Here is a 2629-nt window from a genome sequence, read left to right as displayed (position 1 = left end):
CCTACAACTACTGGGTGTCGAAGCTGGACACGTGGCCTGAACTCACGCTGTATGCCCTGGAGGTGCTTGCTTGTCCTGCGGCTAGCGTCTTGTCAGAGAGGGTGTTTAGTGCGGCTGGGGGAATCATCACAGATAAGCGTACCCGCCTGTCAACCGACAGGCTAACACTCATCAAGATGAACAAAGCCTGGATTTCCCCAGACTTCTCTTCTCCACCAGCGGACAGCAGCGATACCTAAGCAATACGTAGGCTGCACCCGCGGATGGAAGCATTGTTCTGTATCCCCATCAAAAACGGGGACCTTTTCGCTTCATCAATCTGTGTATAATATTCATCCTCCTCCTTCTGTTCCTCCTCCTGAAACCTCACATAATCACGCCGAACGGGCAATTTTTCTTAGGCCCACAAGGCTCAGTCATATTACTTTTGTAAACAATTTTTATATGTTTCAATGCTCATTAAAGCGTTGAAACTTGCACCTGAACCAATTTTTATTTTAACTGGGCTGCCTCCTGGCCTAGTTACCAATTAAGCCACATTAACCAAAGCGATTAATGGGTTTCACCTGCCCTCTTAGTACTGTTGATACAGCAATTTTTGTTGCCCCTCGCCTACACTGTAATCAAATTAATTTTTAGCCCACCTGCATTACAGCTGACGTTACATCCGCTGTGTTGGGCAATGCAATGGGATATTTTTATGTACCGCCGGTGGGTTCCAGGGAGCCACCCATGCTGTGGGTCCACAGGGAGTTGTAAATGCATCTGTGTCCACTTCTAAAGAACCCCAGTCTGACTGGGGCATGCAGTGTGGGCCGAAGCCCACCTGCATTAAACATGACAATACTACCTCAGCTATGATGGGCAATGCAATGGGATATTTGTATGTACCGCCGGTGGGTTCCAGGGAGCCACCCATGCTGTGGGTGCACACGGAATTCCCATTGCGGAGTTGTACCTGCCTGTGACTATATATAAAAAAACGCGGTCTGACTGGGGCATGCAGACACCTTGACAGAATGAATAGTGTGTGGCACATAGGTTCCCCATTGCTATGCCCACGTGTGCAGCTCCAGATGGAGGTGGCACAGGATTGGATTTCTCATTGCTTCTGTACAGCATTGTGGGCTATCGCCCCGCCACTTTTAAAGAGGGTCGCTGCCTAGCCGTGCCAACCCTCTGCAGTGTGTGCCTGCTTTTCCTGTGGCAGACGCACTTATAAATAGACATGAGGGTGTCGTGGCATGAGGGCAGCTGAAGGCTGGGCAGGGACAGTTTGGTGTGCGCTGTGGACACTGGGTCGTGCAGGGGGGGGGGGGGGGGGGGGTTGGGCAGCATGTAACCCAGGAGAAGTGGCAGCGGAGTGTCATGCAGGCAGTGATTCTGCTTTGTTGGAGGTAGTGTGGTGCTTAGCTAAGGTATGCCATGCTAATGAGGGCTTTTCAGATGTAAAAGTTGTTGGGGGGGGGGAGGGCACTCTTGCCGGTATTGTGGCTTAATAGTGGGGCCTGGGAACTTGAGATGCAGCCCAACATGTAGCCCCTCGCCTGCCCTATCCGTTGCTGTGTCGTTCCCATCACTTTCTTGAATTGCCCCGATTTTCACAAATGAAAACCTTAGCGAGCATCGGCGATATACAAAAATGCTCGGGTCGCCCATTGACTTCAATGGGGTTCGTTACTCGAAATGAACCCTCGAGCATCGCGGAAAATTCGTCTCGAGTAACGAGCAGCCGAGCATTTTGGTGCTTGCTCATCTCTAATCAGGACACGAGCGAGGAAAGGGGTCCTAGTTAGTTCCCACCAATATGAGCCAGAGCATAGAACCCCTTACAATAAGGGCAGTCATGTATCTTAAAGCAGCTACATCTCTGTCTATAGGAAGAATATAATGACTGGGTCCCTTTAAAAATATTTTCCATTAATTGGTCATTAAAGGGAACCGGTTGTACACTCAGCTTATATGGCTCAAATGTGATGACAAGTACCCTTTTAACCTAAAAGAGTCTGGCAGGGAGGACTTTTTTGTCCAGTTAAATGCTGGATGGCTGAACGGAGCGCAGCGGACCTCATTATACTCAATAGGATCTATTCGGCGCCATTCAGTTCCGCCATAAGAGGGATTTGTTCAGCCAGGTGATCCTGTTTTCCAGCTCCCTGCATGAAGCAGGACTATAGAACCTCCAGACTCAGATGTCAACAAGCCCTTACAGCTTATTTTGAGGTTTAATAGCTATTTATGGAAATTCACCTTAAAGGGGTTGTACCACAAATACAAGTTATACTGGAAAGGGGATAACCTGCTGATCGCGGAGGTCTCATTGCAGAAAGACTCGCAACCCCTGCAGTGACAGGTAGAGGTGAACGCAGGAGTCAAAGTGCTAACGACCACTTGTCCGTGAGTGAGTGCGTTACATGCTCCGCCCTGATCACATGGTGATGTCATCGCAGGTCCTAAAGCATAAAACCTGCATAACCTGACAGCAGCTGCGTGCCAACAGGACCTGTGATGATGTCACCATCATGCAATCAACTGGCTCTTAGTTCCATCCCTGATCACATGATGGTGACGTCATCACAGATCCTAAACCAGCAAATAAATAAATAAATTACTTGAAAGCACCGCGGAA

Source organism: Eleutherodactylus coqui, chromosome 6, assembly GCF_035609145.1.
Source record: "Eleutherodactylus coqui strain aEleCoq1 chromosome 6, aEleCoq1.hap1, whole genome shotgun sequence".
Taxonomy (NCBI): domain Eukaryota; kingdom Metazoa; phylum Chordata; class Amphibia; order Anura; family Eleutherodactylidae; genus Eleutherodactylus; species Eleutherodactylus coqui.
This window is presented reverse-complemented; position numbering follows the sequence as displayed.